The 27,816-nt window shown below is 43.3% G+C and overlaps 1 pseudogene; it reads right to left on the reverse strand.

Moving 5' to 3' along the window:
• Positions 1-2,475: 2,475 nt before the first annotated feature.
• LOC100758946 lies at positions 2,476-20,880 on the reverse strand (annotated as a pseudogene).
• Positions 20,881-27,816: the final 6,936 nt, after the last annotated feature.

Raw genomic sequence — 27,816 nt, forward strand, 5'->3', positions numbered from 1 at the left:
GAGAGAGAGAGAGAGAGAGAGAGAGAGAGAGAGAGAATGGAGAAAAAGAGTGTGATGTACTGGCTAGTTTTATGTCAACTTGACACAAGCTATAGTCATCTAAGAGGTAGGAACCTCAATTGAGAAAATGCTTTCATAAGATCAGCTGTAGGCAAGACTGAAGAGCATTTTCTTAATTAATAATTGATGTGGCAGCCAGGCAGTGGTGACACGCGCCTTTAATCCCAACACTCGGGAGATACAGACAGGTAGATCTCTGTGAGTTCCAGAACAGGCTCCAAAGCTACACAGAGAAACCCTGTCTCTTAAAACCAAAAATAAAATAAAGTAATTGATGCGGGGGCGCTTACTGTGAGTGGTGTCACCCCTTGGCTGGTGGTCCTGGGTTCCATAAGAAATCAAACCGAGAAAGCCATAATAAGCAAGCCAGTAAGAAGCACCCCTCCATGACCTCTGCATCAGCTCCTGCCCTGTTTATGTTCCTGTCCTGACTTCCTTAAATGATGGAATACAATATGGAAGTGTAAGCTGAATAAACCCTTTCCTCCGAAGTTGCTTTGGTCATGGTGTTTCATCACAACAGTAGAAATCCTAAGATATCGAGCTAGCATGTGGTTTGATGATAAAGTACTAGCATGTAACTGGGTTCTATTCCTAGCACCCTAAGACAAATATAACAATTAAAGTACTATGTATGTTCTGTTTTGTTTGAGAAATGAGCATCTGTAGCCCAGGCTGGTCTTGAACTGCCAAAACCCAGGCATTCAAGACCAGCCTTGGCAAAATATCAAGACTCCTACCTACAAAAAAAGTTGGTACTTAATGGATTGGTTATGTGTATCTCAGTGACAGAATGACTATTTAACCAAGTGAAGACCCTAACCTGGGCTAGCTACTGACCTACACACACCAAAAATAATAAAAATAAATGTAATTTTAAAACATTATAAGGTACTTGATTTTAGCAGTTATCTGGAAATCTGGCAGTATTTATTTACAGATTAAAAATACAAGAGAATCATTTACATGTCTCCTAGAAACCAAGACTGTATGTTAACTTTAATAATGTTGTGGGTTGAGGGTTTGGTTTTGTTTTTAACTCTAAGCCATCTATTACTTCAGAAGGACAGTTTTCTCAAGGATGTCCTTAAAGCAATATTTTATTTAGTATTCTGCAGGGTGAAGAACTTCAGCTCTTAGGAAAATATACCACATAAGTGGATGTCTGTTATTTGAAGGGTGAGCAGTGGAGGAATTGGGGGGTGAAGAGCATCTTCTCTGGTCATTTTATTTTTAAAAAACAGATTTGTTTTTATTTATATAAGAGGGGTGTGTGTGTGTGTGTGTGTGTGTGTCCATGTGCACACACACAAACATGTTTGATGTACATGAGAGGGAGTTATAGTTATAAGCTGCCTGACATTTGTGCTAGGCACTAAATTGGGGCCTTATGCCAAAGCAGCAAGTGCTTTTAACCTCCAAGCCACCCCTCCAGCCTCTGATCATTTTCTCTTGCAAACTGTTAAATCCTGTGGATTTAACAGATGCATGGGTTGAAACTGAGAAGCTGCCTAACTCCCAGCATATATGTATCCACCCTCTGTCTTCCCAGACATCAGCCACATGACCCTAAAACAAACCCCATGGGTTTCTGAAGCAGGCTGTCCAAAGTCCTGAAATAACCTAGACATATGACTACTCCAGAAGGGAACTAGCTCTTTCCAAGGACTGGTATGAATGCTTAGGCAGTAAGAGTTGCTCTCTTTTCGTGGGAAATAGTAGGCAGCAGAATTATATAAGCTGGGGACTGGAGAGATGGCTCATTGGTTAAGAACATTGTTCTCACAGAGACCTGGGTTTGATTCCCAGCACCCACATGGTGGCTCACAACCATCTGTAATTCCAGTTCCAGGGGATCCAATGCCCACTTCTGATCTCCAGGGAAACCAGAAATGCACACAGTGTACATATAAATGCAGGCAAACATTTAAAGACATTTTTTAAAAATCTAAGTAAATAAATAAATGAACTGGGGCTGTTCTATGGTCATTTTTGCTTCTGTGTGGAAAAGCCTGCCTGAAGACACAGCTCTCACTGAAAAAGACAGCAGTGAGCAGAAAGGAGGAGAGAACTAAGAGGTCTAGTGGGAGGATTTGCGCAGTTCGATCTTGATTGGCTCAAAGACAGTTCGATCCTGATTGGCTCAAAGACGCCCTCTCTTCCATTCTCTTTGATGTTAACCCTGAACTTAGTGGAATTTCTGTGAATAAATTTTATATTAAACAATTCCCACCCTTTGCCCTCGATGTCTACTTGGTGCATTTACATGCAGTGGGAAATACTAAAAACATACTAAATAGCAAATGGGTTTTCGTTTAGCAACAGCGAGTTAATACCAAACAAAACCACAATACTTAGCTTATTTTTAATTTCTCTCACTTTTTTAAAGGAAAAACACTTTACAGTCCAGGTCCTTTATTTCTTTTTGTACGTTAGGTTAGGAAGGAGTAGCTCAGGCTCCTTCCCGTTAGTTTTCACAAAGTGTGCTTCTCTGGGTTGAGCTGGCTGGCGCTTCAGCTGTAGCCAGACACCCTTCTCTTTGGCTTCCTTTTTCTCCCCACCGTTTTTCCTCCACCCGTTTCAGAAAGCTGTCTTGGCTCTTAGAGTGCTTGATGTGCTCAATCCGCATGTTAATTCTCTTGGCAAGAATATTGACCTTAGCTTACTTGTTTGCAGCGATGCCCAAGGCATGCTCGGTGACCTTGTAGACTCTTCTGGTTTTGCCATGGTAACACTTACAGGGCATTCCTTTTTGAACAGTGCCCATTCCCTTGATGTCTACGATATCACCCTTTTGTAGATTCGCATGTATGTGGTCAAAGGAGCAACTCCATGTTCCCTGAAAGGCCTAGAGAACATAACGAGTGCCCCTCCTCTCTCCCTTTGTGTTTGGCGAGTTACTGGAAGATGTTCTTTTAAAACAAGTTTTCACTAAGTTGCTCAGGCTGGTCTTGAATTTCCCGTTCTCCTACCCCAGCTTCCTGAGTAGCTAGGTTAACAGGCCCAGACACTTGAGCTGGCTCCCTGCTCTTTCCTTCCACTCACTCCTTTTTCTCCACAAAGCAACTAAATCACACTTTTAAAATTTCTGTTCATTGTTTTAGTTTTATTTTATTTGTATGGGTATGTGTCTGTGCACCACTTTTGTGCCTGGTGCCTACACAGGTCAGAAGAGGGCATTGAATCCCCTAGTACTGGAGTTATAGATGGTTGTGAGCCACCATGTGGGTTCTGGGAACCTCAACAAGGTCCTCTAGAAGAAGAGCCAATGCTCTTAGTACTGAGTCATTGTTTGAGCCCGAAATCCAACAAGAAAGGATTTGTTTGTTTTTAGAGACAGGATCTCTTTTTGTAGTTCTGGCTGTCCTGGAACTCACTATGTAGATCAGTCAGACCTCGAACTCACGGAGATCTGCCTGCCTCTTCTGAGGTTAAAGAGGTGCCCTGCCATGCCCTGGCTATCAAACAAATTCAATAATTTCTTTTAATTGAGAGAAAGAGAGAGAGGCAAAGACAGAGATACAGAGAGAAACTGCTATGGCTGCATGCACTGAGGCCAGAGGACATCTTCTAAGAGTTGGCTTTACCATTCCACCTTGCTGAAGGAAGGTCTCTATTTTTCTGCAACCGTGCTCCCGGCTGGCTGGTTCTTGAACTTCTGGGCAGTTTTCCTTCCTCTACTTCCCATCCTGGCACATGAGAGCTGGGATTGCAGCTACTCAGCACCACATCCGCTTTTTTTTTTTTTTTTTTTTTTTTTTTTTTTTTTGAGACAGGTTTTCTCTGTGAGCTTTAGAGCCTATCCTGGCACTCGCTCTGGAGACCAGGCTGGCCTCAAACTCACAGAGATCTGCCTGCCTCTGCCTCCTGAGTGCTAGGATTAAAGGCATGCACCACCAATGCCCGGCCACATCTGCATTTTTAGGTGGGTTCGAGAGATTGAACTCGGTGCATCAGGTTTATGCGTCTCCTGCCTTTCACTGCTGAGCCAATTCCCAGGCCCCATTGCCTTTTGCTCTGGTTCTTTCATTTCTTTCTTTTCCTCCTTCCTGCCTCCACCAGGTGCTGGGATTACAAGCACACGCCACACACCTAGTTTCCTACTTCTTTTCTTGGCAGTGTCTCATTGTGTAGTCCAGGCTGGCGTTGAATTCAAGAGTCTTCAGTAACAATTTTATAAACTGGGAAAGAAAATGAATGTCCTTTACCCTGACTGAGTGAAAGAAAATAATTGAAACTTTAATTTTCATTTTAAAAGCAATTATAACCATTCTAATCTAATTTTGATGATGTGGCATTTATCAGACAGCTGCCCTTATTGTAGATGGGACAGCATTTTTAACAAAAACTGTTCTTGGTGAATATTTTGATCTTCAAAATAGAAAAACCAATTTGAGGGTTGCATATTTATCTGATGAGTATGATGGAGCCAAGATAATTTAGGACAATAGGAAAAACTTAATATGTTTCTCACTTAGATAATTATCAAAGCTGACAATGACTCCATGATAGCCAAACCAAAAAATCTTAATGAATATAACTTTCCTTAGGGAAAAAAAAACTGTAGATTTTAATGAAAACCTATATTTTATTTGAATAAGTTACTTATTTTAAAATAGAGTTGGAGTTTATTTAAGTAATTTTAATTTTTCTTGGTTTTGGTTTTTTGAGACAGGGTTTCTCTGTGTAGCCTTGGCTGTCCTGGAACTCAGTATGTAGACCAGGCTGGTCTTGAACTCACAGAAATCCTCTGGCCTCTGCCCCCCCCCCAAGTGCTGGGAATTAAAGCTGTGTGCCACCACTGTTCAGCATTAATTTTTAAAGTTTATTTAGGTGTGGGGGGGTGGGTGTTGTGGGTGGGTGTAGCTGTAGGGGTCAGAGGTCAACTTTTGGCAGTTGGTCTTCTACTATGTGGGTTCTGAGAATCAAATCATGTCATCACTCTTGGCAGTAAGTTTCTTTACCCCACCCCACCCCCAAACTATCTCACTGGTCCTCACAAAAGACATTTTTAGCATTGATTTAATCATGAGAATTAACAGAAAGGAGAACGTTACACTCAGGGAAAAGATCAAATTCACCCAAATGTGGATGTGGGCTTCTCAAGGGACTGTCACCCCACCTGTTACTTATTCATCGAGTGTGTACACATATTCGTGTGTTTATGCAGGTGCATGTCGAGGCTAGGTTGATGTCATGGGTCTTCCTCTATCACTCTCCACCTTGCTTTTGAGTCAGGGTCTGTCACTGAGCCTGGCGCTTGGCCTGTGAGCCCCCAGGGTCCACCCATCTCTGCCACCACACCTGGGTTTTTATGTGGATGCTGGGGCTCCACATTCAGGCCCTCAGCCATCCACGGCAAGCATTTTACTGATTGAGACATTTCCCCAGCCCCTCTTTGCTTATTTGTGGATTGAGACAGAGTCTCACTATATAGCCTTGGCTGGCCTGGAACTTGCTCTGTAGACTAGAGTGACCTCAAACTAGAAATCTGCCTGTCTCTTCCTCCCAGTTGCTAGAATCAAAGGCCCAGTCTTACTGTGTAGGCCAAGATAGTCTCCAACTCTCAATCTCCCACCTCGACTTTCAAAACTGAGATTACGGATGTGTGCCACCATGACTGCATTCAAAAGTTGAATTAACATTATTAGGATCACATTTGGAAATTATTACTGCAGGGCAATCGAGATGGCTTCACTAAGAAGGGCACTTGCTGCCAATCCTGATGACCTGAGTTCAATTTCCAGGACTTACATGGTGGAAGGATAGAACCAATTTCTGTAAATTGTCCTCTGATCACCCAAAAAAGTGCTGTGACACAGGCACCCCACACACACACACCACTGGCCTGCACTGGCAAATGTAACTATTTTTTAAATGTTTCTCTAAAAAATATTGTCTCTGTAAAAGTCATAGCTGTACATGTTTGTAATCCCTGAATTTGGGAGATTAAGGCAGAATATTGCAAATTAAAGACCATTGTGGGCTACATGGAGAGAGCCTGTCTCAGAAACATTATTAGTGTACAGTCCCTTCATAATTAGAATAACATTAACTATCTACAAATATTAGTGATAAAAACAGGAAGGGATAAACCAGGTAATAGTACTTGGAGGGAGTGGCAGGTGGATCTCTGTGAGTTCAAGGCCAGCCTGGTTTACAAATGGAATTCTAGGACATTCAGAGCTGTTATATTTAGACACCCCATCTCAGAACACAAGCAAACAAAAAAACAACAGGATTAATATTTATCTGTTCACAGTCTACATGCCTGGTGCTGTTCCACAGATATTTCGCATTTCTCTCAAGACTTTCGACTAGCCAGCCTCTGACGCAGCTACTCTGGTCATCACCATGTGATAGATAAGAAACTAGTAGTGCTGTAACTGTGCTCACACTAGAGCAACTAAGCTTTAAAGCATGTTCTGTCAGTCTGAGTATCACTGGATGTAGAACAGAGACAATTTCCAAACTATCTTTAGTCCCCAAAGATAGCTATTAAGTCTCTTTGGTGATATATATATATATATATATATATATATATATATATATATATATATAAATCCTGGCAGCTCACACAGAAAAGAAGTTGCTAGAAGAATGTGATGACACTATAGAATTCACAGGAAGGCTGAACAAGCAGACTTGCTTGGAAGCTGGAGGCAGGGCAGAGTCGAGGGCAAGAACTATGAAGAGCTTACAGGGCAAGTGGTCTGCTCTGGACCCCCTCCAAGCTGGAGTGCTTAGAAACCAAACATGTTTGCCCCTTAGCTCTGGAAATGAATTACTATGAGTAAATGTTTAGTTGACTCTGCTTTGTCCAGCTTGGATCAGAGAAGACACAGGGGTCCCTGATAGCTATCTCAGGATATTGTGAACAATAGAGTAGAGCTTGGGGCATGGCTCCCCCCAGCCCCACCCCCGGGATTGAACTCTGGACCTTGCATGTGCTAGGCAAGTGCTCTACCACTGAGCTATTCTGTGGCTCCATGTGCACATATATAAAATAGGAGTAAATATAATCTCTCTCTTTCCCTCACTGTTTTGTTTTTGGTTTTGTTTGTTTTTTGAAACAGTCTCACTATGTAACTCAGACTGAATTCCAACTCAACCTGAATTCTTGCCTTAGGCTTTCTGAGTTCAAGGACTGAGATTACAGGCTTAAACCAGCATTGTAGTTTAAAAATGTTTTACAGGCAGTGAGATAGCTCAGCAGGTAAAGGTGCTTTGATCTCTGGAACCTTGTGGCGGAGGAGGAACTGACTTGGGAAGATTGCTCTCTGGCCTCCACATGCATGGCACAGACACTTGAACACACACAAATAGATGTAATACAAATTAAAATTTAATTTCACTGTATTTATTTTGTTATTGTTGTTTGAAACAGGCCTTCATGTATCCCAGGCTGGCCCCAAACTGGCTGTCTAGCCAAGGACTGTCCCACACATTATGATGGAAGGAGTTTGTTTTTCCTGGGTCACAGGTCTGGATGAAACCATGGCCAAGTTGTAGAGCTTCACCTACCCTGAGTACAGTTATGAGACCTCTTTCTGGAGCAGTTTCTGCCAAGCTTAGGAGAGATGTGCTTACTTCAACTCCCTGAACTGGAGTTACAGGTATAAATCACCCTACCACCTTTTAGAAAGTGCTTGGGATTGAACCTACAGCTTGATGGCTACTAGGCAAGTGTTCTACCAACCCAGTCACATCTTGAATTCTATAACCTTTATTTTTAAAAGATTTTATGTATTTTTATTGTATATGTCTTGCTCTTTTATCTACAGGCATATCTATGCACCATGTTTGTGTTGTTCACTTGGAGGTCAGAACAGGGAGTCAGGTCCCCTGGAACTGGAGTTATGAATGGTTGTAAGCTGCTAAGTGGTTGTTGGGAATCAAACCCAGGACCTCTTACCCACCGAGCCCTCTCTCCAGCCCCTGCAGCTTTGTTGTTTGCTGTGTTTTGTTTGAGTTCTGAGACAGGGTCTCACTATATAGCATTCACCTGGAATTCACCAGATAATGCAATCTGGACTCAGACTCGAAGAGATCCACCTGCCTCAGCCTCCTTAGTTGCCACCTTATTATTTGTGGCAGGGTCACTGGCAGATGAGTTTTCCAGATCTGCCTGTCTCAAGCCCTCTCCTCACAGAGCTGGAGTTAGAGACGCTCGATGGTGTGTCTGGATTATACACAGCCCGGGTTAGAGAGGCACACTAGTGTGCCTGGCTTTCCACTTAAGTACTCATGCTTGCTCAACAAGCTCTTGACCTCAGAGCCATCTCCCCACCCCCAGGGCCATTTTTCCCCCTCCATTTTTTTCAGTCTGATATTAATCTAGGAATTCTACAAAACCCATGTGACCAAGGACAACTCACTGCAGAAGAAGGAGAAGCTCTCTGCTTCTGTACAGTTGTCAAGCAAGTCCTTTAAGTTGCTGCTTCAGGAATGCTCCTGGCCTGGTGACAACAGTTCCACAATAGGGTCAGAGGTGAGAGGGAGCTGCTGCCCTCCAGTGGCTTGTATGGTAACTACATCATGACTGCACAGCTCGTGCAGAGCCATCAAAAAACATACCAGGGCAGGACAGAGAAAAGAGCTGGCAACATTTCAGGTTCTACTGCTAATGTGGCCCCATTAGTAATCTCAGTTCTGTGAAAGATGGAAAAATATGGATTACATGAACTGTATAGGTTTACAATAATCACATACTGCCTTTATAGCCAGAGTGTTCATACTACACTAAAAATCACAAAATCTAGACATACAGAATATTTAAAACTCTCTGCTTCTGTACAGTTGGCACACTTGCAGTGTTAGCACTTAAGAGGTGGAGGCGGGAAGTCAGAAACTAAAGGACAGCCCTGGCTACACAGTAAATTGGAGGCCAGCCTGAGCTACACTGAAGCCCCCCAAAACAACATGGGGCTGGAGAGGTTGCTCAGTGTTTAGTGCACTTGCTGCTCTTGCAGAGGACCCAGGTTCCATTCCTAGCACCCACATGGTGAGTAACAACCAATGTAACTCCAGTTCCAGAGGATCTGATGCCCTCTTAAGGCCTCCATGGGCACTGCATATGTGCACTGTACAGACACACATGCAGGGAAACACTTGTACACATAAAATAAAAATAAACAAATCTTTTGATTGTTTTAGAAACAATCTAGAACCAGCTGAGGTTACAAAAACTTAGTAGTTATCAAATGTTATATAAAATTTAAATTTTTACCTAGATGGGGGGGGGTGTTGAGAAATTAAATACCGTGCCGAAGATAATAAATAGTACAGCTGCTGTGGAAAAAGAATGGAAGTGCCTCAAAAATTAAGCATATGGTACAATAGTGATACAGCACTTCCACTCACAAATGCATATCAGCAACAATTGAGGTCAGGGACTTGACTAGATAATTAAGACATTTTTGTCGGCAACAACCAAAAACTGGAAATAACCCAAATGTCTACTGATAGACAAATGGGTAAACAAAATATGAAAATACATAGAGCAGATGCTATTCAGCTTGAAAAAGAAAAAAGGACACTCACATCCATGCTGCAACGTGACGGAGTCTCCAGGACGCTGCGCAGGATAGTGTGAAGCAGACAAGTTGATGGAGGTGGGCAGCAGACTGGTGGTAGCGGCTGAAGAGGAGGGGGAAGGGAGAACGGCTCCTGTTTGCCAGGCACAGAGATTATATTTGGCTTCCTTGTTGTTTTATTTTGGTTTTGTGCTGGTGATTGAACCTAGGGTTTCCTGCTTGGTGGACCAGCACTGTAGCACGGAGCTGGAGCTGTACTCCCACTAGAGATGCTACTGGAATTCTCTAGCTGGGTGACTGCGGTGGCTTTATAAAACCATGAGTGAACTTAGTGCCACTAAAGGCAGTTCTTGGGTTCCCTATGTAACTGAGGATGAGCATAGACTCCCGGTCCTGCCTTCCTCCCCAAGTGTTAGGATTACAGGAGTGAACCACCATGCCTGATTACACAGAACTCAGGACCTCTCGAGGGCCAAGCAAGAATCCACCAGCAATACCACATCCTCAGCCCTTTCTTTGTATATTTTTGCACTATACGAAAAATATGATACTGGCTTCTACACAGAACCAGCTGTTTTTTTATTTTTGTTTTTGTTTTGTTTTTTTGTTTGTTTTTCGAGACACGGTTTCTCTGAGTAGCTTTGGAGCTTATCCTGGCACTCGCTCTGGAGACCAGGCTGGCCTCGAATTCAGAGATCTGCCTGCCTCTGCCTCCCAAGTGCTGGGATTAAAGGCGTGTGCCACCAACGCCTAGATAAACCAGCTGTGTTAAGATGGCTAACTGGTGGGAACAAGATGTCCAAGCATGGATGTTTTCCAGTTTCTGAGATGACTCTTTTTTTAAAAAAAAATATTTTATTTATTATGCATACGACATTCTGCTTCCATGTATATCTGCACACTAGAAGAGGGCACCAGATCTCATTACAGATGGTTGTGAGCCACCATGTGGTTGCTGGGAATGAACTCAGGACCTCTGGAAGAACTGTCAGTGCTCTTAACCTCTGAGTCATCTCTCCAGCCCCTGAGATGACTCTTAAACACAATGAATTACAGACCCCTGGCCCTGGGTTTTGGTGTTTGTTGAGACTGGGTTTTACTAGTAGTCCACATTGGCCTTACCTTGCCATCCTTCTGCTTCAGCCTCCTGAGTGCTGGAATTACAAGCTTGAGTTATACACTCAGCTAGTGTTCTGTTTCCCCTCAAAGATCCAGGATTTTGTTTTGTTTTTTGTTTGTTTGTTTTTTGTTTTGTTTTTCCAGACAGGGTAGCTTTGGAGCCTATCCTGGCACTCACTCTGTAGACCAGACTGGCCTGGAACTCACAGAAATCCACCTGCCTCTGCCTCCTGAGTGCTGGGATTAAAGGCATGCACCACCAAGCCTGGCAAACATCCAGGATATTAAAGAAGATGACCCACAAGAGAAAAACGAAGATTGCCAACATTTTCTTCCAGTTTTGTAAATACAAATAACTGCTTCATTGGATAAATTGCTTGAGTCCAAACGGCCAATAGACTCACACTAATGCTTTTTCTAGATTACCCTTCTCTGTTTATTAATTTTCTTTTTTCCCTAAAATGAATTAATCTTTTTGCCAAATTTCATTTGGCCTATGTACAGTTCTTCATTCAATGAAGATTTTTTTCTTCAATGAAGATTTTTTATGAGTGATTCAATTCAGATTCCTGTGAGAATGCTGTATATCTACATAACCAAGATATGTCTTTACTAAAGGCTATGTGTTTTGTTTTATTTTGTTCTGTTTTGGATACTTCATCCTCCTGCCTTAACCTCACAAGTACTGGAATTATTATTGTGTGCCCACATTTAGGTTCAAAGATCAGGCTGGCCTCAAACTTACAGAAATTCTCTTGCCTCTGCCTCCACGCCCGCCCAGATAAGTTTTAAACTCAAGATTTTATTACTTTACTTTAATGATTATAGAATAAGTATATTTTATTAATAAAAATTAATTTAAACTAATAAATTTGTAAGCATTAAAGGTAATTAGATTCATCACTTCCAGGGGTTGAGGCAGGAGGATCTCAAGTTTGAGGCCAGTCTATACTATTCTATGCATACTAAATACACCAAGTTCAGGCCATCCTGAGTTACAAAGTGAAACTGACTCTGGTGGAGAGGGCGAGGATTTAACTAAGTGGTAAAGACTTTGCATAACATATATAAGGTCCTGGATTTGATCCCTGGCACCATGAAAACAAAAACCAATTAGAAAGTTTTCTGTCAGGCCTGGCAGTGGTGGCACATGCCTTTAATTCCAGCACTCGGGAGACAGAGGCAGGTGGATCTCTGTGAGTTTGAGACCAGCCTGGTCTACGAGAGCTAGTTCCAGGACAGCCTCCAAAGCCACAGAGAAACCCTGTCTCGAACTCCCCCCCCCCCCAAAAAAAGAAAGTTTACTGTCATGAAAATGTAAAGTGTCCCAGAGAAAGGAAAGTATGGGTGAGTTTTCCATGTGTCCAGTGTTTCACAAAAAGGAAAATTCCTTTTAAAATATTTCATGGTCTTGAATTAGAACCAGACTACAAAATCATGACCCAACCAAATTACAAATAAAATAGAAAATATTTTTAAAGGTTTCCTATTTAAAATAATAGACTTGTTGACTATGAGACAAAGAGCAACAGTTTTCAAACTGGGCAGGGTGGAGGCAAGGTAATCAGAAGTTTGAGAGCAGCCTCAGTTATCTAAGGCCCTGTCAATCCCTCGAACATGTATAAAACATACATATTGTGTGAGTCTATTTAATATTGATATAGAAATGAAAAGGCATCTACAAATGATAAATAGTATAAATAATATTAAAATAACAAAAACCAAAGCCATTTAAAAAGCATCCCCAAAGCTCTCAGTTTCTTCCCATGGTATTTTAGGATCTTCACACCTGGCCCCTACCTTTTTCTTTACCCTACCCCAGCCCCGTACAGTTTGTGCTCCCGTGGTGTTTCAGCATCCTAAATGGGTCAGCGCTTATTCACACCTTGGTGCACGAGGATCCTACTGCAGGAAGATGAAATAACTGCTGATGTGACACCTCAGCTGTCACCTCCCCCTGGGAAGTCCTGGCAACTCCCCAGGCCTGATAAACACCTCAGCTTTGGTTTCTCAGAACCCGTGGGTGAAGTAAAGGGAGGAAAAGAAAAGCAGATTTTAGAGCCTTAGAATTTTCAGGGAAGTAGGCCGGCCTGCCCAGGAGATCACCCGGTTTGGAAAGGCTTTAAAAGCCCTGATTTATACCACAAAGGCTTAAAGCATTGGACCTGCATCTGCTCATTATTCTTGGTCCCAACACAATACTCAGCTCATGGAAGGAACCAGAATGCGAATGGAAATGGGAATGTGTTTATTTCTTATTCAAAGAGCCCTCGAATCAGAAAGCCCCTTCCTGACCCGAGCATCCTGTTATTCCAGCTAAGTACACTTTACCTCTGTGAAGTCGCCCTTAACTGTGTTTGTTCCTCTTCCTTGGTGATTTATTGCCCACTCTCCGGATGCTGTGCCTGACCAAGGGATTAAGGCTGTTTTCTCTGTATGAAGTAAGAACTTTCATAACTCCGACTGCAGAGGTTTTTGTTTTTTTTTTTTGGGGGGGGGGTGATAATAAGGACTAAAAAGGAATAACATATGCAAAGCAGTTAGCACAATATCTAATATTAGGAAGTGACAAGTGAATGCGATAAAAATAATGACAGGCCAGTCAGGCACAGTCACTTGCAGAGATGTTATTGCCCCCGTGAAGACAAGAATACAAAAGAGGGAGTTTGCAGCATGACGGCTTTGAGTCATCTAAAGGGCACACTTGCAGACTTAAGAACCCATCCTTCTGCCGTCACACTTTGATGGCCGTCCTTCGTGATTCAGTCATTCATCCCCTGTCACTGCACTAACCTACATGGAATAATAATGATAAATAATAATAATAATAATAGAATTAGCATACTAATGCAAACTCTGCCCCTATTTGGAAATGTCTGTCCTTAAAGCTTTTCTTTAAATATTTGTCTTTCAAGTTCTTAGCATTTCGTAACGTTTAATAGCTTCCCCAAAATGCTGATTTCCAAAATATCTTCACTTTAATCACCATCCTGGCTTTGCCTCCTGATATCTGGTATCAATATGCTAGTGCCAAAATGTAATCAGTTCGGTCCATCTACAAACGGAAAAGACCAGGGTCAAATATTCTGGGTCTAGGGCAGGAAGAACCGCAGACTAGCAGAAGGCCGCCTGTTGCCTAATCCTGAACAACAAAGGAGGAACATTAACTCAGAAGCCTTGGCTCCTGGCCAAGGCTGCTTAGCGATAATCCAGATGGACTCTCGGCTCCAACTGCTTATCCCACCCCCTTCTAACCATCTCCACTCAGCACATTTTTTTCCCTTGTTAAAGGCCAATCTCCTTGAAAATGGAATCTTTACCTGTTTTAAACCTACAGGAGCTCCTGGGAGTTTCCTAGTTAACCTTTGGAGCCAAATATCTAGATTGCAACAATGGTCTTTCCAAGCCCTAGCATCGCCTCCACTCTGCTCAGGATTACTGAGAAGAAGATGTAGGTCTAGGGAGGTCTAACCATTATAGGTCCACCAAGGAGTGATGTTTGAGCTACAGAGCCTAAACAAAGAAATGAGGTATTATGCACAAAACCCATGGGGAGACGTGGGGAGAGGAGGAGAGAGAAGGTCTCGTTCTATGGCCCAGGCTGGTCTGGAACTCTATGTAGTTCAGGCTAGTCATCCTCCAGCCTCAGCTTCTGGAGTGCTATGATTATAGGTGTGAGCCACCTTGCATGTGTGGCTCTCAGAGTTATTTCATCTTATTATAAGACAAGGATAGTAGCAACACTTGTCCAGGTATATTATGGCCCTTTTTTTTTCCAACCCCGAGAGGCATTTGAGAGCTTTTGGTTGGAAACCTAAACCCCAGGAACATTTCAGGGATTTTTTCCCCCTGGTATTTAAAGTGAGACTGTAACATGACTGGGGGAGAAGGGCAACAGCAAATCCCTTCCTAAGCAGGTGGAACTGGCTATACTAATGGCTTACTTATCTAGAACAGCCTGCCATGCTGTGGGGTCTGATTTGTATGATTCTTTCAGATCTACAAAGCACATGTTGAGTACCTACTAAATAGCACACACCGTTCTAAGTGTCAAACATGATTGCTATCATCTCCTTTAAAATATATTTTCCTTTTTTTTTTTTTTGTTTTTTTTTTTTTTTTTTTGTTTTTTGTTTTTTGTTTTTCGAGACAGGGTTTCTCTGTGGCTTTGGAGGCTGTCCTGGAACTAGCTCTTATAGACCAGGCTGGTCTCGAACTCACAGAGATCCACCTGCCTCTGCCTCCCGAGTGCTGGGATTAAAGGCGTGCACCACCACGGCCCGGCTATTATACATTTATTTATTCATTTATTTACTTGTACTTGTTCTGCGCTGGAGAAATTGTGCATGTGTCACTGTGTGTGTGTGTATGTGTCTGTGTGTGTGCATAGACAGAGGACAACTTTTGGGAGACAGTCCTCTCCTCCCATGTGGGTTCCAAGGATTGAACTCAAGTCCTCAGGCTTGACAGCAAGTACCTCCCGAAATGAGCCATCCCCTCTTACAGATATAGTGAGGTTAAACCCTTGCCTAATTTTGAATAAATCATTCAAAATCTTAGTTGGTCATGGGATGCTCCTCTATAATCAAGAGGCTGAGGCAGAAGAATTGAGAATTCAAGGCCAGCTTGCAGAAGGAGGCCCTATCTCAGGTTCTTTTCCCCCTTTACTATTCTGTACCCAAATACAAAAGCAAGTTTCCTTAATACAAAGAGAAAATTGCAGCGGGAGATCTAACTATGATATTTTCCTTGTCTTGTGGATTGCTTTTTGAGATAGGTACTAATTATGTAGTCCTGGCTGGCCTGGAAATTGATATATAGACCAAACTGGCCTCAGACAGAGAGAGATCTGCCTCCCTTTGCCTTCCAAGTGCTGGGATTAAAGATGTGCGCCACTGCGCTCAGCTTCCACAGGGTTTCTATTGAAGAAACATTTGATGACTACTCATTGAACACTTACCATGTACCAGATCTTAGGGACACACCAGTGTGTCAGACCATTGGACATCTAGGACAAGACGGGAAAAATGAAGGCCAGAAGACAGCATGCAAGATAACACACACTACAAACACCACATTGCTCAATCCAGGAACAGATTTCCCGACCTCTTGGTCTCTCTTTGGTGCTCTGAACCAAACCCAGGTGCTCCGTAAGAGCAGAATGAGCTCTTAATCCCTGAATTGTCTCTCCAGGCTCACTTAATTCTTATTCTAAAGCAGTGGTTCTCAATCTGTGGGTCAAGACCCTTTAGGGGTCGAACAACCCTTTCACAGGAGTGGCCTGAGACAACCAGAAAACACAGATATTTACATTACGATTCATAACTAGCAAAATTACAGTTATGAAGTAGCAATGAAATAATTTTTTGGTGGGGAAGAGTCACCACAACATGAAGAACTAACTGCATTAAAGGGTCATGGCATCAAGAAGGTTGAGAACCACTGTCAAAGGAAGAAACAAATGTGCTTATGTAAAGAACTCATTAGCTGTCTCTCCTTTATTTTATAAATTTGCATTTAGTAAATAGTCTCTTTCCCCCTCAGTTACCATGAACATCATTTAATTGGGGGCTTCCTTACGTTTCAGAAGTTTAGTCCAATATCATTCTGGCATGGAACATGGCATCACAAATATCACTGGAACAGTAACTGAGAGCTACATCCTGATCAGCAGTCTGAGAGAAAAAGAGAGAATGAGAGAGGGAGGGAAGGAGGGAAACTGGGCCTGGCATAGGCTTTTAAAACCCCAAAGCCCATTCCCAATGACACACTTCCTCCAACAAAACTATACCTACTCCAACAAGGCCACGCCTCTTAGCTCTTATAACCCTTTCAAACAGTTCCAGTTCTTGGTGAATAAGCAATGAAATATGTCAGTGTGTATGTGTGGGAGTCTCCTTCAAACCATCAAAGCAACTTTCTCATCCTCACATATAGGCATATACATATCAACTCATACATACACACACCAACTTGAACTAAAGAAGAAATAAGAATCCCATTAGAGCTAGGCAGTGGTGGCACACACCTTTCATCCCAGCAGGAAGATCTCTGAGTTGGAGGCCAGCCTGGTCTACAGAGGGAGAGCCAGGATAGCCAGGGCTACACAGAGAAACTCTGTCTCAAGAAAACAAAACCACACACACACACACACACACAACCACTCACTGCCTTCCACTGGCTGCATACTGCCTACCGTGGGTGGATGCTGACTTCAAAGCCCATCTGAACTGAATTTATGGTCTAAATCATTTAGTAAAGTACATACTACTCCTTCTGGAAAACCCTGCAGCTAGAGGAATTTTGAAGCTGTCAGCTGGAGGATTTACTTAATTATATTCTGCATTTGATTTTAATGGCAGAACTAATCAGGGCACTAAAATGACTCTCCTTTAGGGGAGGAGCCGACACCCTTTTATACCTCATGTGTTAAGTTTCTGACAAGTCACACCTTTTTCTGCATCTGTTGTGTTTAAAATTAATTTTGAAGAAATTTCCTCACTGTAGGTGGACAGCTTGAAGATGATAAATTCTCACCCAGTGTACTTTATTTAACCTTTTCACCAGGCACACTCTCCCACCTCCACGGAGACTGACAAATTCAAAGTTTGCATGCATACATCCTTTAGGGGAGGAGAGGGCAAAACAAAACCATTGCTGTTGTTTCTGCTAGTCTGGTCAATTAAAAATGAACATGGCTGTCTTTTCTGTTTGGTGTGTGAACCAAACCTCCTAATAGGGTCATTGAATCGTTAGCTGCATATAAAAAATGTTAAACACACCACACACCGGCAGGACTGGAGAGTTCAGTGGTTGTATCTTGATGCTGTGGCGGAGAGCCTGGCTTCAGTTCCCAGCACCCATGTTAGCAGCTCTCAACTGCCTCTAACTATAGCTCCAGGGGATCCAACACCTCTCGTCTCCACAGACACCTGTACTCATGTGTGCCTACCCCCACAATACACATAATTAAAAATGATAGGAATAAATCTTCTTATAAAAAATAACCTGATTCAGCCAGCCAGTGCTGGAGCACACTATTAATCCCAGCACATAGAAAGCAGAGGCAGGTGGATCTCTGAGTTCGAGGCCAGCCTGGTCTACAGAGTGAGTTCTAGGACAGCCAGGGCTACACAGAAAAACCTTGTGGAAAAAAACAAAAACAAGTAGCCAGTAAACATGCCTTTAGTCCCAGCACTCAGGAGGCAGAGGCAGGTGGATATCTGTGAGTTCGAGGCCAGCCTGGTCTACAGAGCGAGTGCCAGGACAGACTCCAAAGCAACACAGAGAAACCCTGTCTCAAAAACCCAAAAAATAAAAAAATAAACCAAAAATCAAACCCCACACCTGATCCAAAATAAAAATAATAAATGCATTGCCCCACCTTTCTACTTTAAAAAGATGTGAATATATGTGTGTGGGCACACATACACACTATATATGTGTATACACATATTGCATTATAAACTCTCCATGTCCCCACATGATCAGCAGGGATAGTTCACAGCAGTAAAGGCGCCAGCATACCGAGTGACAGCTCCGAGTTCCACTTCTCTCTGCAACTGTTTAGAAGATCTGCTTAGCCCTCCCTGTGTTTGCTTCCAACATTGCACACTTCCTTCTCGTGCTTAAAAATAAATGCCAAGTTCTTGATCTTTTGTTAAAGATTCATTGGCAGCTATGGTTTCCCAGCAGGAGCCTCCCTCAGGATGGAGCAGGCTCATATGCCTGCTAAGAACCAGCCCCAGAGTGATGGAAAGATAATTATAATCAATGTCAGAGAGCGTATGGGTTTCTGCCCAGCAGCCTGTCAAGTGGGACTCTCACTAATCTTTCCATCCACTCTTGGCTGTTGACTCTGGAACACAGATTCCTCATATCTGAGAAAACGAGAGTCCAAATCTTACACATATTTCTCCAACATCTGAGAAGCTTCTGGGTCAAAGCCAATGCCTGGTGTTTCTTAAGCTTGGTTTCTATAAGATTTACACCAGTGTGCTTTCTAATCTCTAGATGTGAAACTACCTTATTTTTACCACATCCTTTAATCTGGGTGACTCGATAAGGTCGCTACATACATTGAGACAGAAATGAGGCCATTTTAATCTGAACATAAACACACGCACACCACCAAGGCATTGTTCTTTCCTACAGATGTGTGTTTTCGGCAGGTATATCCCAACCGTAGGCACCATGTCTAACAGAGGGACCGCAGTGCTAATGAAGTGGATGCCAGAGGCACTGGGCACTTACTGTGAAGCCTAAGGTCCCCGGTGATTCAATTAAGATCTCTATTATCACAAGTTGGCTTTCCAGGCATTTTTTAAAAAACCTCATTGTCCACTCTGCTTCTCTTGGAATATAGAGCAGGTGGCATTCAGGTATTTTCGGACATAATTTTCTGTCAGGGGAATCTCTGAGAACAGGGAAATCAGAGGCAAATTTGGATTTTTCTCACAGCGTCTGTTTCAAACATTTGAAAGCATAGAGCAATTTGTCTCTGCTCTGAACAGTAGAAAGATAAAAACCCACCCTATTATACAGCCTTCTATTATATTTGAAGCTTAAATAAATCAATAAACACAATAAGCACACTGTGCATTTGCTGGTGCATCTGCATTGTGTAATGCAGAGAGTAGACAGATGGTGATATTATAATTAAACAGTGTTTCCAATGTCCAGAACATTTTCAGCAGCAAGAAAAATGAATTATTGAAAATCCAGTTGCTGTTGCGACTGGTGGGGGGGCCTCCATTCACAGAACCAGGGCCTAATTAACAGAGACAATCAATTAGGCAGCTGGCACTATAGACGTGGGCCCCTCTGCTCCTATGGAAGCTTTCAATATAACCAGCTAAGCATTCAAGTTAAATTCCAAACCAAAGAATTTTAGGAGCTGTATGTTGATACTGCAATTCCTTCCAGCTGTTCCGAGCTGGCCCAGCTCCCACCGCTACTCAAAGGTAAACCTGCATGGCCAGCATTCAAGAAGATTTGCATTTCACATATTTCTCCTCCAGCATATGTCTGTAAAAGCTCCACGATGACCAACATCCCTGAAATAGACCTGGGTGCAGTTTGGTATTTGTAGAATAAAATGAGTCAGCTACAGACGAGTTCTCACGCAGCAAACTGTTCAGAGAAGGATGAACACTGGAACCCAAATACTCAAAGCATTTTGACTCAGAAAAACAGATTGCAGTGCTATTTCCCCTGCAACTGCTTTGACAGAACCTAGAAATCAGAGTTTGCGAAGTATCGGTCCCATAGACTTTGAAAATACTCTATTGTCAGTAAGTTGCATAATACAGTTTAGAAGGTGGCCTAATAAGATTACCATTTTCTTTTTCTTGAGTGGGCAGTGTCATGCTTATTAATAAGAAAAACACTTCACCCACGTGTTCAGGATAAAAGCAGGCTCCAACGCCCCCAAGAATTGTGCTCTTGGGTTTGTTACTAAGTTGGTTGTTTAGGAATCAAGCAGTGATAATTGTAACCCTGAAATCCCAACACTTGGGAGGTAAAGGCAGGAGGCTCAGCCTCAGCCACACTGGGTGGGTTCAAGACCAGCCTAGGTGACATGAGACCCCCTTTCAAAACACCACCAAAATTTTTTTAAAATATATTTTTCCTTGGCCCACAGTAGGAAAAAAAAATGGCAGTTATAGTCTGAACATAAACTCCCACTGTGATTCGCTGCTAAGTCTTAGGGGCAGAACCAGCCTAAAACCCTGCTGCTGGCATTGAGTACCTATGCTCTTGTGTCTCCATTTATCTTTCTCTGTGTGACTTGGAAAGACTGAGCTCCTGCAGACTTCGTTATTGGCCTGGTTCCCTCGTTTGGCCTCAGTCACGGAGGGGAATGGGCTAGACATGGTAGAGTAAGAAAAGATGATATTATTCCTGTCCTGGTTTGCTGTCACCTCTGAGACCACATGCCTAGATGGATGGTGGCCCCAGCATTGTGTCTTACTGGACTCTGCCCATTCATTCCTTTGTGTCCCTCATCTCCCACATATAATGGCTCCTTGCTTATGCCAGTTGGTATCTGAGCATCGTAGCCCACAAACCCTGGCATCGAAGGGAGAAGAGGTGTGCTTTTCCTGGGAGGAGAGGTCCTTAGCTGCACTGCCGCAGGCTGGTCCACATACGTGCAGTGCTTCATGTATGCCATTCATCCTGAACACAAGACTGAATTCCTGGAGCCCACAAGGAACTTCCCTTCCTAGCTGGGGAGACAAACAAAGATACAAATGCGTAGTCGAGGTAGTCACATGTTCTGGAAAGTCTTATACAGAAATAAACCAAGGGTCCTGATGGAGACTCTTTGATGGAAGAAGGCAGCATTGGATAGGCTTGGTCAGAGGTCTTCTTGAGGGGATGGCACTTAACTGAGACCTCAAGGTTGAGAAGGAAATGGCCACCACGCAATGAGCTGGCAAAATCTAGGAACGAGTTCCAGGAAGGGGTGGAGAGGGTAAAGACTTGGAAATGAGCAAAGAGCATTGTGGGGAAAACGAGACCTGTGGCAACTTTTTTGGCTCTGGGGGAAGTTGAATCCGGGCAATTTCAAGCCCGGTGGAAAGGGGAGGGCAGTAGGGGGTGGGGTGGGGGCGGTGAGGAACTGGAGTAGAGGCTTTTATTCCACGCATAAGGGGAAGCTAAAAAGAATTTCTATGATTATTATCCCTTTATTTATTTTCCTTTTTTTTGTTTTGTTTTGTTTTGTTTTTCAAGACAGGGTTTCTCTGTGGCTTTGGAAGCCATCCTGGAACTTGCTCTTGTAGACCAGGCTGGTCTCAAACTCACAGAGATCCACCTGCCTCTGCCTCTCGAGTGTTGGGATTAAAGGCGGGAGCCACCATCGCCCGGCCCCTTTAATCTATTTTTAAGGATGCCTGTGTGTGTGTGTGTGTGTGTGTGTGTGTGTGTGTGTGTGTGTGTGTGTGTGTGTGTGTGTGTGTGTTCCCTCAGAAGCCAGATGAGGATATTGGATCTTCCTGGGATCAGCTACAGGCACTCAGGTCCTCTGGAAGAGCAGATAGAAGTCCTAACCACTGTGCCATCTCTCCAGCCCCTGATCTATCCTTTGAAAAGATCATGGTGGTGGCACACACCTTTAGTCCCAGCACTCGGGAAGCAGAGGCAGGTGGATCTCTGAGTTCAAGGCCAGCCTGATCAACAGAGTCAATTCCAGGAGAGGCTCCAAAGCTACACAGAGAAACCCTGTCTCAAAAACCAAAACAACAGAGAGAGGGAGGGAGGAGGGAGAGGAGGGAGGGAGGGAGGGAGGGAGGGAGGGAGGGAGGGAGAGAAGGAGGGAGGGAGGGAGAGAGGTCACAGAGGTTCCTATATGAGGAACAAGAGGAATGAGAGAAGCCTAGACTAACCCAGGCAGACAGGTGGGGTGGGTTATAGTCCTGCAGTCAGGTGTGGGCTATAGACTTGCACCCCCAGCACCAAATGGATAGAGACAAACCTTAAGATTGAGGCCAATTTGAGCCATTAAGGAAGACTCTGTCTTAAAGGAGCAAAGTTGGGCTGAAGAATGGTTCCATGATTAGGAGCAGTTGTTCTTGCAGAGGACCTGGGTCCAATTCCCACCCCCACAATCATCCACAATTGCAGTTCTGGAAAAATCTGACAACTTCTTCTCAGAAATACATAAGAGCAAGACACTCACACCAGGAAATAAAAAGTCTTAAAAAAAAAAGTCAAATAACAAAAATAGAGGCAGAAGGCAACTATGCTTTCATTGAAAGTGGTGGGTGGGGCTGAAGAAGGAGAAAAACATGCCTGCTCTAGTTTAGTGCTTGATAAGGATTGCTATGGAAAGAGGCAAGGGGGTGGGACAAACAGGAATGGCTCCCATTGGACAGGCCACCAGCTGCTTGGTGCACTGTTTATGGAGAGAAGGAAGAGGAGGGATGGGTGATTGCTGAGATGACCCAGAGACAGCCAGGGGAATGCCCAGGAGGCAGATGGGACATGAGACTAAGGCCCAAAGGACAGGTTTCATCTGGGAACTATTTTCCAGTCTCTCAGTGTTCAAACGGCTTCTCAAAGCACGCTGGCTTAGCTCAGGAGAGTCTCGGCCATACTAAGAGGAACTCTACCTGGGTTTAGATGTGAAGCCCCGTCAGTAAAAACACTTTCCGGCACTTGCTTTCTTTTCTTTGACACAAGATATGAGGGTACCTAGTTCCTTGATCATCAGAATCTTGTCTCTAGACTGCCAATTTCTATATGACTTAATGATCTATTTGAAGATCAGCCCCTAGAGTCCAGTATGGCTGACATATAAAAATGTCCATATAGGGAGATATGTGTCCATAGAGAAGTAAGAGAGAAGGTGCCAAGGCTTTCTGTTCTGGTTGTCATGGTGACAGTGGCCCGAGCTCTGGAGGTGGTGAGGAGGAGGAGAAAGAAGAGGGGGGGAAAAAACCTTTAACGGTGGTGGTTGTTAGTCTTTGGAAAACAATGAAAGATGTTATTTGTAAGCTATAGAGAGTAAAGGTCCTGTTCATCCACAGCAGTCAAAGTATACAGTTTTTAAGTGGAGAGATCATTCATTTTAAGGACATACAAAAGCTTTGTCTGGCTCAGGGACTGGAAGAACCATCACGATTCTATTTTATCCTTTGTGCCCAGTGCATTGCCTGGGGCTCCAGTTAATTGAATTAATAACTGAGGTCTCAGAAGGTGAGCACCTACACTAGTCATCCCATATGGGTTGTGACGTTGAGAGATAATACATACATTTTATTTTACACCAAAATTATATGTGTATTGTGGTCAATGGTAACAGGATAACAAGCTATAAAATCAGACTAACAAAGCCAGGCATGACAATGCACATCTTTGGTCCCAGTACTTGGAGGCAGAGGCTGGCAGATTTCTGTGATTTCAAGGTCAGCCTGATTTTCATAGAGAGATCCTGACTACCCCCCCCCAAAAAAAAGACTAACACCAAAGACCAAGCCAAATTCGTGCTGTAATCCCGGTACCCCGGTGCTGACCAGGAAGATAGCTGAGTTTGAGGCCATCCTAGGATATGGAGATATCTAAAACAAAATAAACAAGAGGAAAACAAGTGAAGCTAAATGTGACTGCGAACACCTGTAACCCCAGCACTGGGAAAGTCTAGGTGGGAAGGTCAGGAGGTCAAGGTTATCCTTAGCTATACAGTAGGTTTGAGGTCAGACTAGGCTACCAGAAATGCTGGTTCAAAACAAAAGAAAAATAATCCCCCAAATAAAACAACAGTGAAACAACCAACTAAACAACAAACTAAACAAAGGAAATCCCACACCACAGGTGTCAGAAAAGTGGCTCAGCTAGTAAAGGTACCTGCTGCCTAAAGACCTGAGCTGGATCCCCAGAAGCCACAGGGCAGAAAGAGAGAACGGACTCTCGAATGTTGTCCTCTGACCACCACACCCTCAAACATCCCCCGTATAATTATAAAATTTGAAAATAAAATACAAAACGATATACTCAAAAGTCTCACTCTTTGGGGTTGACTTTTTTTAAGACACTGTTTCTCTGTGTAACTGTCCTAGCTGTCCTGGCACTCACTCTGTAGACCAGGCTGGCCTCAAACTCACAGAGATCTGCCTGTCTCTACCTCCTGAGTGCTGGGATTAAAGGTGTGCCACTACCTCCCAGCTGAGATTTATTTGTATGTGCTTATGAGTATGAGTGTTTTGCCTGCATGTGTATCTATGTACCATGTGGGTGCCTGGTACCAGCCAAGGTCAGAAAAAAGGGTCAGACCCCCAGTGACTGGAGTTACACAGAAGGGTAAAACTTCTGTAACTCCATGTTGGTGCTGGGAACCCACCCAGGTCCTCACGAAGAGCAGCCAGTGCTCTTAACAGATGAATCATATCTCTAACACTTAATAAATTTTTAAAAATTGTTTTCACATATATATAAAATAAAAGAATATAAAAGCTGGGTGTGGCACACACACCTTTAATTCCATCACTCAGGAGGCAGAGGGTAGCTGATCTGTGGTATTAGAGGTTAGCCTGGTCTACATACTGAGTTTCAGGACAGCCAGTTACATACTGAGATCCTGTCTCAAAACAAAAAAGAATATAAATAAAGGTAAATGAGTCCTTGTCAGCCTTAAAAAAAAGCAAGAAGACTTGAGGACTTTGAATTTTTCAAAAGAATTTAGAATATCTGGTACTTTAAAATATTGAGATATTTGAAAGGAAAATCCCCAGTGCCGAAGACCCTTGGGTGGTGACAACAGAAAGCACAGCTCTTATCTCGAAAGGCATAAGGGACCCTTTACTCTGGAACCAAATATGGCTGACTGTGGCCGCCAGAACACAGATTTGGGTTCTTTGAAATTGCATGTTCCAACACTGTAGCAATTTCATGAAGTTTGCATAGTAACAGAATAATGAAAGTCTAAAGCAACATGCTTTCCAAATACTCTAGTGGAAACATCAGGTGGGTGGGTTTAGTGTTACAGGAAATGTCTGCCATAGGTCTTAGGTGCTGCCCAACAACTTTCTGAGCCTTTAGATTGGTGAAGCTAGGGTGTCTGTTGCTACATTCCAAAAAGATTTCCATAACTGTCTCAAGATGTTAAGTCACGCAAAGGTGGGACATGAATGGTCAGTCTAAAGGTAACTAGGTTGTGGGGTAAAGATAACTCAAGATAAATTCTAATTAGGCTCTGGACTTGCAACATCCCACCCATGAACAAACACTGAAATTTCTAACCAGTTACTCAGCTTTTGTTGAATGCTCAGGGTCAGGTGTGGCTTCTTCCCAGTAAGTCTAGCTCACAGTAGCCTGTGTAGAATATCTATCCTGGGGCCAGAAAGACGGCTCAGTGGGCAGAGACTTGTCCGAAAGCCTGTTGTCTTGAGTTAGATCCATGGGCCCAAGATGCTGGAAGAAGAGAACTAGCTTCTGCAAGTTGTCCCCTGACTTCTACATATATGTTATGGCACACACACATGCAAGCAAGCACACGCACATACACACCCATTCACATACACACACAAACTTAATAATTTAAAATTTTTTTAATTGTCTATTCTATCTTTGCTTTGTCTTTGATACCATGCTTGTCAGACTGTCAGGATTTTAATGACAGTTTTAAAAGGATAGAAAAGACGCATGGCTGATCCCTATAAACCCACACTCCCCTCTTCAGATTGCAGGAAGAATGTGGTTTAAACTTAAAGGATGAACATCAGCCTGCACACCCTTGGAGATACCTCTGAGTTCAGATGTCCATCCTCACTTTGCACGGGACTCTAAGCACTGGACTCCTCATTTCTGAGTCTCCATACACTCCAGCTGACAGAACCCACCCTGCCTGTTCCACCTTGGCAGCCAAACTCTTCCTCCAAATCTCTCTGTGCCTCCTTCTTACCTTCCAGTCATGCCTCGTGCCCCCAGACAGAGCCTGTGCCTCTCCTTAGGTCTTTTCCCTTTGGCCACTATCTACCATCATTATCTAGCCCGTAGCCTGTTTTGTTTATCCCAATATGAAATCTTACTTGTTTAATCGCTTATATCTTATTCCCCCACTGGAATAAAAGTCCTATGCTGCTGACAGCGCCAACAATTTTATCAGAAATATGCAACAAATATTTGCCTAGTGACTTCAATGTGGAAAAGAAGACAGTATGACTTGAGAAGGAATACAACAGGAAACACAAGGAAGCAATGAAACCTTCCCTGGTGCCCACACTGTAATATCTACCTGCCATCCTTCAGGGACGAGTCTCCTAAGGCTGACTTTGGCTTTAAGATTTTTTAAATGTGTATGTACATGTGTCTATGTGCACCACATGTATGGAGGTGCCTGCAAAGGTCAGAGGGTGGCAGATCCCCTGGAACTGGAGTTACAGGTGGTTGTGAGCTGCCCGATCTGGGTGCTGGGTCCTCTGCAAAAGCAACAAGTTTTTCTAACTTCTGAACCATCTGGACTTTGTTTTTTGTTTGTTTGGTTTTTTTTTTTTTTTTTTTCTGAGACAGGGTTTCTCTGTTTTACTTTGGAACATGTCCTGCTTTGGAAATTGCTCTGTAGACCAGGTTAGCCTCGAACTCACAGAGATGCACCTATCTCTGGCTCCCGAGTGCTGGGATTAAAGGTTTGTGCCACCAACTCCTGGCTGTCATTTGTATTTTAATATCTCACTCCATTTTGGGACTGTGAACTTGGGGGCAGGGACATCTTCAATGCTCACATGAATGTAGAATCCCTCAATGTGCTGCTCATGGAAATTAGGTATTTTCTCATGGGTGAATTTGTTTAACAGAGTGAGACAGTGCCTGCCACAAGAGGCAGTTTCTACAGGGGAAAAAGTGGGTGTGTATGGTGGCTTAAATAAGAATGTCCCTCATAGGCTCAGATATTTGGATGTTTAGTCACTAGGGAGTGGTTCTATTTGAAAGGATTATAAGAAGCAGGAGGTGTGGTCTTGTTGGAGGAAGTGTGTCACTAGAGGCGGGCTTTAAGGTTCCAAAAGCTGATGCCAAGCCCAGTGTCTACCTATAGATCAGGATGTAGCTCTCAACTACTGCTCCAACACCTGCCTGCATGCCACCATGCTCTCTGCCATAATAGTGGACTAACCCTCTAAAACTGTAAGCCGCCCCCATTAAATGCTTTCTTCCACTGAACAGTGGTGGTGCACACCTTTAATCCCAGTACTTAGGAGGCAGAGGCAGGTGGATCTCTGTGAGTTCTGTGATTTCAAAACCAGCCTGGTCCACAAAGCAAGTTCCATTTTCTCCATCAGTGTCTCTCCTTGAATCACCACTAAAAAGACCCCAGGCATGCAAAAGCTGGGGTGCCTGCTTAGGATGGGTCATAAAAACAAACCAAATAAATAACAATAGCCAAAACTGTAATTAATTAAATACACAAGAGTCTGCATATTTCCCTACGTTACTCTGACTATATGGCTGTCCTGAACCATTTCCCATTTCAAAACACCAGAGCCATCCCTGTACATGGACACCAGCTCCCACTTGACCAAAGGCCAAGAAGGAACCCAGGGAAACAGACCCACTGAGGTCAGCTTGTACAAAGGTACGGCCGTTAGGGCCAGCCTTCAACAAG

Source organism: Cricetulus griseus, chromosome 7 (genome assembly GCF_003668045.3).
Source record: "Cricetulus griseus strain 17A/GY chromosome 7, alternate assembly CriGri-PICRH-1.0, whole genome shotgun sequence".
In the NCBI taxonomy this organism is placed as follows: domain Eukaryota; kingdom Metazoa; phylum Chordata; class Mammalia; order Rodentia; family Cricetidae; genus Cricetulus; species Cricetulus griseus.